Consider the following 13,031-nt stretch of genomic DNA (forward strand, 5'->3'; position numbering starts at 1 on the left):
TAATTCTGCAATGAATGTTTCTTGAGGGGATTAGAATTAGGCACAAACCTCTATGTGGACAAAAATGCTCTTCTATCAGCAAAACTCTTAAACCCAAAAATCCCAGAGGGGGAAACCAAGACACTGGAGGTTTTGAGGCTTGGGGAAGTATTTTTGCATGTCTGTACACTTTTCTGATTATAGCTCCCAACAGGCATCTAGCCGGGGGGGGGGGGGGGGGGCTTGAGGGGCTTCACCCCTCCCCCCCCCCGAAATTCTCATGGTGGTTCGCGAAAAGGTCTTACTGGTGCATTATTTAAACTGTTATGTTTATTCATATCATGATCTGATCACCATGCTCAATATATCCCATATGTATGGGGGTATTGGGGTAACGATACAAAAGGTGTGCTAGGGTAGACCCTCTTTCACTCAGACTCAGCCCCCCCCCCAAACAAACTCAGCCCCCCCCCCCCCATTGAAATCCTGGCTACGGGCCTGGCTCCCAACATTATCTTAACAGGATGGGCCATTTCCCAATTCCTGGAGCATTCTGAAAGTTGTTGTACAAACAATTTTTCCAGGCTCTGTGCAAGACAATGGACAGAGCCTGAACGTTTTTCTTAGTGAGGATGCAACCTGTTGAAAAGCCCCATGATCAGACTACTCATTGTAGTACTTATAATCATATTAGCTGAATATCACAGCAAGCAAAATGAATTTTCAGTAAGACTGCTGAGCAATTTTCCAGATAGTTTCATGCCTGGTATAATCTTATTTTCTCTTTTTAAAATAAAGTTTTGTGTGGCTTTAGTGGGGCAATTATCTTCCAGTATTTGGAAAGGAAGCTTGTACAACAGCTTGCCAATCTGCCTCCATTGGGGTGTTTTAATTAGGCATGCCAGTTTTTATTAGCCCATCTGAATGGAATGCCATATTTTTCATTATTGGATTTACATGTTCGATGCCATGTGGAGTTGTTTGAGGAACAGAATTGAAGAAAAGCCTCCTAATATATTCCTTGGTTAATGTACCCAGATCAACTAACTGATAACATATGACAATGTTCACACATTGTTATTCGCAAAGGTAGTATTTAACTGCCAAGAAGTTCTTGATTAATTTACTCTAGGAAAGTATGTTATTGACGCTATTGCCAATTTTATAGCATTGTTATAGTACGATAGTTGTTATTATACTGCTTTCACAATGATTAATTCACTAATTCTGGTGAAACCCTTATGACGTAAGATGTAAATTCCATTCTTGAAGATTGAGAAGAGATATAGACAGCCGCACAGCTGTGTAGACACACACCTTTGCTCATGTGAGGAACAGATTTTTTTAGATCCAATATTTCTAGTACATCATTTTGAATATCATAACCTGAATCAGTAGAGTGATTTTAAGATAGGTGTAATATGCTCCCTCTTAGATATTCCTTTAACCAATCTGGCTGCTGTATTTTGAACCAGCTGGAGTTTCTGAACTTGGTACAAGGGTAGTCCAATGTAGAGCATGTTGCAGAAGTCCAATCTTGAGGTTAGCAGTGTAATTAAGGTATGCAGAAGTATCATCATAGCACCATAAACTGGCAAATCTACACAATGGCACTATATGAAGAAAGGTGTGATACTGAAGGTGCTCAATCCAGAATGTATCTGCTATCAGTCATAATGTGACTGCAATAGAATAGTAGATTCATGCAATAAAGTCCTCAGGCATTTCCCACTGTTCCAAAGACTAGGGTTTACACCAAGGTCCAAGTATCCTGGAAGCTGTTTGTAATTCATACCTTGGGAGTTATTCTGAGTTATTATTCCACAGCTTGCTGACTTCTTAATAGAAAGCCGATTAGCAGTGAACTTTCTTACTACAAAAGATGCCTCTTCCTTAAAATCCTCATTTTAAAGTGTTTTGGCTGATTTATTAAAAAGAAGCCATTCCTACTGATATTGCATCAGTCATTAAACAGAAATACTGTAGTTGCCATCTCAGTGTATGAATTAATAAATTAATCAAAAATAGGACTGAATTGTAGCCCTTGTGAGACTTTGATCAGACAAACTAAAGAAATATAGGGAAACTATTGGATATCAGACTACAGTGTTGGCATTTAAAATGTTTCTCCATGCTAGTCTAAGTTTAATTACTTTTCTCTTTTTCCTCTCACCTCCCCTGCTGGCAAACCTAAATTAAAATCAATGAGCCACAACGAGGCAAATTTCAGATGCACAGTATGCTGTGGCCCATATTGTTCTTCTAATATGGGATGGCTATAAACTTTAGACATAAAAGTGTTCAGCTTTCATTTTGATTTGGGAACATTAAGAGGAATGTGCTACTTAATGTACCAAACAGCTTGTATTGATCTTTTATTTTAGGTTAGCAAATTGTCGATCAGTGTGACAAACTATATTTTCTTTCTTGTTCCTTTTATATATTATATGATGATAAAATTAGGATGCTTTGGAAACAACTGGTGGCACCTTAGAGGATCTGTGTTTCATTCAAAAGCACTTTAATGAATGCAATACGGAGGAATAATTTCTCCTGAATTATTTTCTCAGATAAAATTCTGCAACAGAGATTTCACTGACCTCTCAAAGTAACTTTTCCGGAGTTGTGAGAGATAGCAGTAGAAAAGAACATTGGAAAGACCTTGCATATTATGTATTGCCTTTGGGATTAGATCTCTGTCTCTTAGTTGCAGAAAAGGGGGTAGGGGTAATGTTGACCACTTTCTATGGAATGTACCACAGCAAATCAGCTATACTTTGATTCCACTAACCCAGTGAGGCATTTTCATCTTGACTTAAGCCCCATTGACTAGAATGCAAACTACATAAAGCTTATGTTAATTCAAACTACAGACAATTCCTGAGTTACAAACATCCAACTTGCAAACAGCTCCTACAACTTCATTACACAAAGGGTTTTTGGCCCCTTACTCCTCTTTAGCCATGGATCCTGGCAAGCACCATCACATGATGAGGCTGTGGCCCCACTCCATTGATGACCAAAGTGGAGAGGAAGTGTTGCAAGATATTTCCTTCCCAACCATGGTAAGTGAATCCGAGTTGGAGCTATCCACTGTTTTAGGCTTCCCCCCTACCTGATGAGGGAAGGGACAGGGGGCACCACTCTTTGACCAATGCCCCCATGTGATGGGGGAAGGAGAAAGGGTGCCTAGGCCACCGCAAGGTGCCATGCGTACCTTCTGTTTCAATGTGACTGAGGGCAAAATGGAAGAAAATGGTCGGGGCATCAATATGATAAGGTCTTTAGTTAAGAATGTCATTGGAACAACAGGAAGTGAAAGAAATCTACCTCTAGAAAGGGAGATTCACTCCTGAAAGAGTTTTTATCATGGGGAAAAGGTGCATCACCAATTCTTGTTTCCACAACAAGCCAAATTTTTCAAAATCCAATTGTTACAGAGAAAGAGGTGAAATCTTCTGAACAGGGAGGGACCCAGACAGTAAAAGGAACACCACAGGGGTGTTAACCCTTCCCTATGCTATCCAAAGCATACTCTCTCTCTCTCTCTCTCTCTCTCTCTCTCTCTATATATATATATATATATATATATATATATGAAGTAAATGTGTTTAGTGAGATTTTATTATTCTTTTTAACTAATTATTTCATTTTGTTTCTTATTTACTTACTTCTTGGCTAGTTATTATAAGTTTATATTGATGTTGTTTATTTATTGGTTTGATTTGGTTTGTTTGTTTTCATTATGGCATTGAATGTTTCCCACTTTTTTTGTTTGGAAACTGCCCTGAGTCTCTTCGGGGAGATAGAGCAGATTATAGATAAAGTTATTATTATATGGCTGGAGTTACACTTAAAAATGTGCCTGTTCCGAATTACAAAAAAAAAAAATCAACTTAATAACAAGGTAAAAGTAAAGGTTTTCCGCTGACATTAAGTCCAGTCATGTCCGACTCTGGGGGTTCTTTCTAAGCCGAAGAGCCAGTGTTGTCCATGGACAGCTCCAAGGTCATTTGGCTGGCATGAGTGCACGGAGCACCGTTACCTTCCTGCCAGAGCGGAACCTATTGATCTACTCACATTTGCATGTTTTCGAACTGCTAGGTTGGCAGAAGCTGGGGCTGACAGCGGAAGCTCACGCTGCTCTCCAGATTCGAACCTGTGACCTTTCAGTCAACAAGCTCAGCAGCTCTGTGGTTTAACCAACTGCGCCACCGGAGGCTCCCACTTAAGAACAAAGTACAGATTCTATCTTGTTTGTAAATTGGGGACTGCCTGTACTTTGAATTAACATAGGCTGTTTCCATGCTGCAAAATTATAGTAATTTGACAACACATTAACTCTATGGCTCAAAGTTATGGGATTTTGGGATTTTTAGTTTTGTGAGATATTTCCCCTTCTCTGTCAGAGAGCCCTGATGCCATATTTTATATTGTACATGTCATTTTATAATTTTGATTGATTATGTCTTATTTAATTTATAGATGTTAGGTTTTAAGTTATGCAGATGATACCACTTTGATGGCTGAAAGTGTGAAGGAGCTGAGGAGCCTTCTAGCCAAGGTGAAAGAAAAAAGTGTAAAAGCTGGGTTGCAGTTAAGCATCAACAAACCAAGATTATGGCAACCAGAGTGATTGATAAATGGCAAATAGAGGGAGAAAACGCAGAGGCAGTGACAGACTTTGTATTTTTATGGGCAAAGATTACTGCAGACATAGACTGTAGCCAGGACATGCACTTCCTGGGAGAAAAGCAATGACCAATCTCGATAAAATAGTGAAGAACAGAGACATCACACTGGCAACAAAGATCCGCATAGTTAATGCAATAGTATTCCCCATAGTAACCTATGGATGTAACCTATGGATAGACCTGTCAACAGCCTATGATACTGTGAACCACCGCCTCCTCCTGAGAAAAATGTATAATATCACATTATACCTCACCTGCCTCATAGGAAACCTGCTACAAAACAGGAGTTTTTTTGTTGAGTTCAGGGCCAGAGAAGCAGATGGCGGAAACAGAAGAACGGCCTGCCTCAGGGGAGCATGCTTGCTCCATCCATGTTCAACATCTACACAAATGACCAGCCACCCCCAGAAGGGACAGAGAGTTTCATCTATGCTGATGACCGTGCCATTACTGCTCAAGCAGGGAGCTTTGGGATGGTAGAACAGAAGCTTTCCGAAGCTCTAGGTGCTCTTACTGCCTATTACAGGGAAAACCAGCTGATCCCCAACCCATTTAAAACACAGACATGTGCCTTTCATCTCAAGAACAGAGAAGCATCCCGAGTTCTGAAGATCACCTGGGAAGGAACCCCACTGGAGCATTGCAGCGCACCCAAATACCTGGGAGTTACTCTGGACCGTGCTTTTACCTACAAGAAGCACTGCCTGAACATCAAGCAAAAAATGGGTGCTAGAAACAATATCATACGAAAGCTGACTGGCACAACCTGGGGATCACAACCAGATACAGTGAAGACATCTGCCCTTGCGCTGTGCTACTCTGCTGCTGAGTATGCATGCCCAGTGTGGAACACATCTCACCACACTAAAACAGTGGATGTGGCTCTTAATGAGACATGTCGCATTATCACGGGGTGTCTGCGCCCTACACCACTGGAGAAATTACACTGCTTAGCCAGTATTGCACCACCTGACATCCGCCGGGAAGTAGCAGCCAATAGTGAAAGGACCAAGGCAGAGACATCTCCAGCTCATCCCCTGTTTGGATATCAGCCAGCACGTCAACGACTTAAATCTAGAAATAGTTTTCTAAGATCTACAGAGACACTCGCTGGAACACCTCAGCAAGCCTTGAGTCCAAAAGTGGCAGGCTCAAACCCAGAACCTCAACCAATGGCTGATACCAAATGAGAGACTCCCCCCTGGGCACACAGAGGACTGGGCGACTTGGAAGGCGCTGAACAGACTGCGCGCTCTGGCACCACGATCTGTAGAGCCAACCTTCAGAAATGGGGCCACAAAGTGGAATCCACGACATGCGAGTGTGGAGAAGAGCAAACCACTGATCACCTGCTGCAATGCACCCTGAGCCCTGCTACATGCACAATGGAGGACCTTCTTGCAGCAACACCAGAAGCACTCCAAGTGGCCAGATACTGGTCAAAGGACATTTAATCAACTACCAAACTCACAAATTTTGTATTTTGTATTTTTGTATTTTGTCTGTTTGTTTGCTTTGTTCTGTTAGAAATGTAATATAATTGACTGGTTGCTGATGACTCGATAAATAAATAAAAACCTATGGATGTGAGAGTTGGACTATAAGGAAGGCTGAGTGAAAGAAGATATATGCTTTTGAACTGTGGTGCTGGAGGAAAATTCTGAGAGTGCCTCAGACCACAAGAAGATCGAACCAGTCCATACTCCAGGAAATAAAGCCAGGTTGCTCACTGGAGGGAAGGATATTAGAGGCAAAAATGAAATACTTTGGTCACATAATGAAAAGATAGGAAAGCCTGGAGAAGTCAATGATGCTGGAGAAAATTGAAGGAAAAAGGAAGAGGGGCCGACCAAGGGCAAGATGGATGGATGGTATCCTTGAAGTTACTGGCTTGACTCTGAAGGAACTGGGGGTGGACACAGCTGACAGGGAGCTTTGGCATGGGCTGGTTTATGAGGTCACCAAGAGTCGGAAGTGACTGAATGAAAAAAACAAGGTTTTAAATTGTTTTCATATGCAGGGTTATTTTGGATTATTATGTTGGCATTTGTCATTTTAAGGAGACATTGAATGTTTGCCTTTTTGTATATTGGAGATAGGGGAGAATATAAATAAACTATTGTTACTATTATTAGAGAGATTGATAAGCACAGATATCCTTTGTCCTGCTGTTGCCTCTAAGCAAGCAGATTTTGCTGGCTTTTTAAACAATAAAAATTCTGCAAAACTTATTTAATGGAGACAGTTTGGATGAATGAACACATTATGAATAACAGATAACTTCTAAATTATTTCCAAGTTTCTGAAAACACTCTGTTTTATCCCCATTCTTGTTGCCACAACCAGCCTGACCATACAAACACTGTATTGTCGAAGGCTTTCATGGCCGGAATCACTCAGTTCTTGTGGGTTTTTTCGGGCTATATGGCCATGTTCTAGAGGCATTTCTCCTGACGTTTCGCCTGCATCTATGGCAAGCTTCCTCAGAGGGTGAGGTCCCTTCCTCAGAGGGACCTCACCCTCTGAGGAAGCTTGCCATAGATGCAGGCAAAACGTCAGGAGAAATGCCTCTAGAACATAGCCATATAGCCCGAAAAAACCCACAAGAACTGAGCATACAAACACTGTCTATTATTTATCTGCGTAGGTGAAATATTTTAGGATTCAAGATGTACATGTGCCCAGTTTTTATTTTTGTGGAAGAAGCATCAAAATATTTTCATTTCAGAGGCATAGAGATATTGTCAAAGATATCTGCACTGCTGAGTCTTTGGCAAGCACTAAAGTATACACGCCTCAGAAAATCTGAAAATTCAATTGAAATAAAAAATAAATAAATACAAATATCATTGTCACTCCATGCCATCTTTAATAAGAATATATCTAAGTCACAAAGAGTGCGGAACACAAAAGACAATGCCCTTTGCTAGCTAGAACCTAACCATATCCTTCCTGAGGCCCCATTTCCGTTTGGACACCAGAGTTCTTTCTCAAGAGTCCTGATTGGAGTTTGGAGACAGTCTTTTTCTGAGTTCTCATGTCATCGGACTTTGTTTTGCATCTCCTGCTTCACAGGCCATTTATGAAACTTCCCTGCATCATGGAGTTTTACTGGAAAACAGGAAGGCTAAAGTTCATTCTGAAATCTTAGCTGCTGCTATGACTTTTACACTTATATAAACCTAAGATGCATATTAGAAACTTTCTCTACATTCTATGGTCCATTACAGTTCTTTTTAATAGCTGGTAAGAGGGCAGATAGGCAAGATGTACATCTAAATTATCCCATTCAATCAGAGAATTTGTGAGTTATGTGACATGGAATTGCAGCTCAGAAAATCTTCTCGAGAATTCCATGTTTTCAATATTTTTAATTAACATTTTTAACAAGAAAACAAAAAAGCAACAGTACTTATGTGTACATAAAACACAAACATATGAAAATAACAATTACATAACCACACAACTTGCATCTCTACTCCTTTAAAACTAATTTATGTATATGTTTGTAGTTTAAAGCTATATGTAAGTAAACTCCAAAAAAAAACACATATATACAAATTAGTCTTAAAAGTGGATTTCCAGCTTCCCTTTTCTCTCTATAATTCAACATGTTCTTCCACATTATGCACAGCAAATTATTTGCTTCTGCTTGTTTTAACCTTAACAAATGAACATTTTGTGTCCTCAAACCTCTACATAAAGCATTTCCTTTTCCTCAGATATATATTGATAACAAGTTTCTATTCCTCTAAGAATGTGTCGAGTGACATATCCTTCAACAACATTGTATCTAACTTGTATCCACCTGTATCTAACTTTAGTTCCTGCTCCAATCTCTCTTTTCCAGATTCACTTTCTACCCTCTTAATTATTATTTTGCATTTCATAAAATGAGGAATCTAAAGGAATGTACCAGTGTATGTTCCCTCTCTAATATTATCCCTAAGGAAGTTTTACACCGTTGAAGATTCAAGGGCTGTGGTAGATACCAATTCTGCATCAAGGAAACTCAAACAGTACTCAGTTTGATTTCTCCCATACTTCAGCACAGGTAATATTTGCATTCTGATGTCTCATTTCTTTCTATCCTTCTAGTTTTTGCCCAACATTTCTAACTTGTGGTAACCATAAGACAAACTATGCTCGGGGGGAGTGCCCTTGACTTCACCTGAGGCTGAGGGCATGTGGCTAGTCACCCAGTGGATTTCCATAAGCAAACAAGGATTCAGACATTGGTCTCCTGAGCTGTAGTCCTACATTGAGCCCTTTCCTTATTTTAATCTTGTCCGTTTACACAATATCAGTTTTTCTCATGGATTTTTTGAGCAGGGTTAGTTTTGCAGTTTGTACTACATTTGTTTATAAGCTATTTATGGACACCGTTTAATCTATATATGGTTTGGGGAATAACCAGAGGAAGAGCTTCATCAGCCGAAAAAGATAATTCAGGATGTTGCTGCTTTTGGCAGTGATTCAAGGAAATCCTTTGGCCTCAGCCCATAGACTTTCTTCAGTAAGAGGCACAGGCTGGATCTTTAACATCTCATACTAAACATGGTATTATCATCAGCAAATTTACCATTCAGTGATAGTCACCTGAGCCTCCTTCTGGATTCTCCTTGAGGCCCTATAGAGGCTGTCACATTGGTCCTCTGCACTTCAAATGTTACCACTACAACACTCTTAATGGCATTACCTAATGGCTACAGTCACATCACCTACATGACAACACTCTCTCCTCACATCAGAGGAGGAGGAGAAAGTTTATCTCACATCCAGAGATGCTCCAGCCACAACATAAACCAGGAAACTGGTTTACAGCTAGGAAATAGAACAGCTCCTGTTTACAGGGCTGTGCCACTCCTGAGAGATTAGGAAAGTTATTTTTGGTCCACAGCTCCAGGAATTCTCCAGCCAGTATGGCAAACTACTATAAGAACTACAAAATTCAGGAAAAGTTGTTGAAATAGTAACTTTTTCAAGCACTTAAAGTTCATAGGCAGGTCTGTGTGTATTCTCGATTGTGGGTTTTATAAGAGAAAGCGCTCTACCTGCATCCTTTTTACCCACAAAAAGCTGTATATACTGTGTCCGAATGTTTTCTCAGAAGGCATATTTAAGAAATCATTCTGTGCACATGTATATAAGTACCAAATAGGTAAATTGCTTTTTCTTTCAAAGATCAGGTTACATGGTAGAGATAATTATCAGAAGCCAAAAGATGTCTTGAAATCAAATAATCCGTTTATAGTCAAGCACCAAACATAGAGAGATTAGTCCTTTCTTTTAGTTGTCTATATATTTTTGCCATATTACATGTGGTTATAATTGTTGTTGTGCTGCTTTAGTTGTTGTAAATTTATTTATTTTATTTCTTGCATTTTACCCCGCCCTTCTCCCCCCGAAGAGGGACTCAGGGTGGCTTCACACAAGCACCATATGATGCTGTCAACAAATAAACAATTCGAGTACAATTAAAGCATTAAAAACCATTAGAACATTAAAATCATTAAAACACATTATACAATTCATTAGACAGTAGATTATACATGCCGGTAAAACCAAATCCAAGTCTGGGCAGACATACTTAACCAAGTACATCCACTCTGCTTCATCCAAAAAGTGAGTACTCTTCAAAAATGGTTTTGGGAAACACCAGCAGTTAAACAAAAGATGGAGAGACAGAGAGAGACTAGTGCTGTGAGTAGCAATGGAATAAAGTAGTTTTTTTAAAAAAAAAGTTGAGAAGCTATTCATTTTATTAAAGCAATTATCAAAGGGGCTGTAAGCGAAGGATGGAAAGAGAAAGATCTACTGCTGCAAGTGCAGTCCCTGCCAGTTAAAATTGTGGGTCAAATCTGAACATATATATAAAAAAAGCTGTTCGGTGTGAGACTAAGAAGATGACAGTTGAGAATAAATTGGGTTCAAAGGAGAATATTGTGACTTTGTAAACTGACAATTTGTCAACATGTATGCCACATAAATCTGTTAGAAACAGGAAAATAGTATCACAATAAATTAATTGCTACAGGAGCTGAATGTTTTGCTCATCTTCATCCACAGACTTGCAATGCATTTATTCAGAGATTTTGAAGAACAATATTTTAGAAAGATGATACATTTCACAATACCTTTATTCTTCTCCTCTTTTAAATTATAGACTATCCATTCCTTTTCTCTCAAATCTGGAGAATTAGTCTATTATTTTTACAAGAAACTGAGAACATATTATTGCTAGAATAATGTTGGTAAATCTCAGAGAAGACTCGTTGATTCAGTTGTTGAATGGTGAGTCAACACAGGTAAATCTAATTGAGTCAATGGATCTACACTTTCTGGACTAACAGTGGGGTTCTGGCCTGTGTCTACTCTCCTACCCACCCACAGATATGTTTGAGTTATTTCACTGGAACAAGGGACTACATCCCATGGGATATGTTAAATGTTTGAGATTATTGGTTTTCTCTTAAGTTTTGCCACACCCCAGTTTGAAATTAAATGGAAGATTCTCCTACCCCATCACACCTCATCCTTTTTTCCACTTTCTTTAATATTTATCCATGCAGCGAATTGGAAAAGAAGTCAATTGCCAATCAGCTTAGGAATCATGGGGAAAACCCATATTTTAGGATCTGCGAAATACCTGGAGCCCACTGTTGAAACTTACATCATCTAATGGGCTCTGTGGGTTGCCAGTTCTTAAATGTGTTGAAACGCTGATTTTATTGCATGGGATGAAGTCCAAGGTCAGCATTCCCATCATGTTAGAATAGATTATAATGCATTATTAGCACTAGTCTGAGTTAGAATGGCATAATATTGATATTATATTATTTATTACTTATACCACTGTATTGAGAAATAAGCATTATTGAGTTTATTGGGGCTTACCACCAAGCTAAATGTATATAATTTACAGCTCCAAGGCTTCTCCTATTCAGTCTCCAAGTGAAAATGTTATCCTTACATTCAGTATGTTATTTGCAAGAAGATTATTTCAAGTACTATCTGAGAGGTAATGTTGTCCAACAGTTTCTAGGAACATTGCAGATAGGGTTGGTGGAGGGGTTCACCATTAGCACAGTTCCTTTTTTCCCTTCAATATTTGGTTGGTTGTCCCCCCCTCCCAAAAAAAGTCATCTTTTATCCCCCAGAGTGCTCCAAAATAAGTACTTCAAAGATAATAGTAAGCAACATTGTTCTTGAGGAGAAAGAAAGGGATCTTCAAATGTGTTTTATGCATTAAAACCTCTTCTCAGAAATGTTTGTTCAGGCAATAGCATGAAATCCTGCTGTATCAAAAGATCTTTAGATCACAACCTGAAGGTGTATTGGAAAGGTAGAAACCTAGAAGTTGTTGACATCTCCTCAGAAGTCTATGCCTCTTCTGAGGAGATGTTAATTTCTGAAGTTAACATCTGAAGTTAATTTCACTTAGTCATAATTTTACTTAGTCATAAGTAACTGTGTCTTGGGTTGCATTATTAAGGACTACAAATGGCACAGTTGATCTCGGTGACCATGATCTCTATTTGAAAAAAATCTCCTTTCCAGAATTCATTCCATGAAAAATATTAACAGGGAGGTGCACTCTGTGAACTGGTGAGGTGAAAGCTAAGAGGCATTCCCAAACAAGTGGCTTGGAAAAGGCAGGTGGGAGATTTTGTTCCTTGACAATAAGCCACTGGTCCCATTTTGTTCAACAATGTTTGTATTTTGAGATGGCAGGAGGTACAGCTGTGCTGTATTTATGTCCATGTGCCTAGCTTTTGGTAAAGCTGACCCTAACAAATAACACATGAATCCAAAGCAATATACTGAGTGCTTTTAAAGGGGAAGGGAAATTGTATAGAGGGTTGAAATGGAACAATAATCTTGGCTAATGCTGGTGCTCAGGCCTACCATTGTCTGTCTGGGAACACCACAGCTGCAGAGCATAAAGCCTGGCTCCCTCCTCAGTGTGAGGTGGAGCCCAGCAGCTGTGCCAGCCATTGACTGGGGCCGAAGGAAATGGAGACCAGAGCACCAACAATGAGAGAGCCGCACCGCTATGCATTGCATTAGCATGAGAATCGAGGGTGCCAAACTCAGAGTATATATCTTCTTTTGACGGACTGGCTATCAACTTGCTCAAGAATGTTATTTGTCAAGTGGAGTCCAATCGCAAGAGCAGCATGTTTCCTTAGACAAATATTGACTGGACCCTTTGGGGAGGGCTTTTTTTTTTTTAGAGGGAGCTTTTCCTGCTGCAATATGGTAATAACCTCCTTCGGTATTTTTTCACACATTTGTTCTCACTGTTGGCACTGGGAAACCTTCATTGTTTTTGTCAATGCCTTGGGAGTGATGACA

This window comes from Anolis sagrei, chromosome 3 (genome assembly GCF_037176765.1).
Source record: "Anolis sagrei isolate rAnoSag1 chromosome 3, rAnoSag1.mat, whole genome shotgun sequence".
Lineage (NCBI taxonomy): Eukaryota > Metazoa > Chordata > Lepidosauria > Squamata > Dactyloidae > Anolis > Anolis sagrei.